The sequence below is a fragment of the Notolepis coatsorum genome, assembly GCF_963971535.1.
Source record: "Notolepis coatsorum genome assembly, chromosome: 17".
Classification (NCBI taxonomy): Eukaryota; Metazoa; Chordata; class Actinopteri; order Aulopiformes; family Paralepididae; genus Notolepis; species Notolepis coatsorum.
In genome coordinates, this window is record NC_140181.1 from 3221457 (window position 1) to 3222517 (window position 1061).

Here is a 1061-nt window from a genome sequence, read left to right on the forward strand (position 1 = left end):
ACTTTATATTTATGGATGAAGGATTGCACTACAACTCGTACACCTTACTGTAAATTGTAACTAAAATTGTACCTCATCCCATTTCTGCTTTGCACTAGATAGTACTGTACATTAGTACACTGCATAGTATTGTGTATTGTATATTATATGGTAACTCAGAACATTGTACATATGTCTATACCGAACACTGTGACCTCATTTTCTTCTTCTAAATTCATGCTATATTATGTTATTATGTTATTTGATACTATCTTGTCTAGCACAGTCTCTGGAGCGTAACAGTAAGAAGCATTTTGTATGAAAGTATTCTGTACTTCTGTATGACAACTATTAAAGAACTTGAACTTGAACTTAGTGGCACTGTTCACAGTTACGCAAGAATATCCTTTATTGTATTTACCCACATGGTGGGTTCTGGGTGTCTGTCTGCTCCTTTTCAGCAACACCCTGCTTCACACTCTGGACACAGTTCCACACATTCACACCTGGGAGCTGATGTCCAGTACAACCACAGTCTGACCACTGTTGACCACTAGGAGCTGCCCAGTACATCCACAGTCTGACACTGTTGACCACTAGGAGCTGCCCAGTACATCCACAGTCTGACACTGTTGACCACTAGGAGCTGATGTACAGTACAACCACAGTCTGACCACTGTTGACCACTAGGAGCTGCCCAGTACATCCACAGTCTGACCACTGTTGACCACTAGGAGCTGCCCAGTACATCCACAGTCTGACACTGTTGACCACTAGGAGCTGCCCAGTACAACCACAGTCTGACACTGTTGACCACTAGGAGCTGCCCAGTACAACCACAGTCTGACACTGTTGACCACTAGGAGCTGCCCAGTACAACCACAGTCTGACACTGTTGACCACTAGGAGCTGCCCAGTACATCCACAGTCTGACACTGTTGACCATTAGGAGCTGCCCAGTACAACCACAGTCTGACACTGTTGACCACTAGGAGCTAACCAGTACGACCACAATCTGACACTGTTGACCACTAGGAGCTGCCCAGTACGACCACAATCTGACACTGTTGACCACTAGGAGC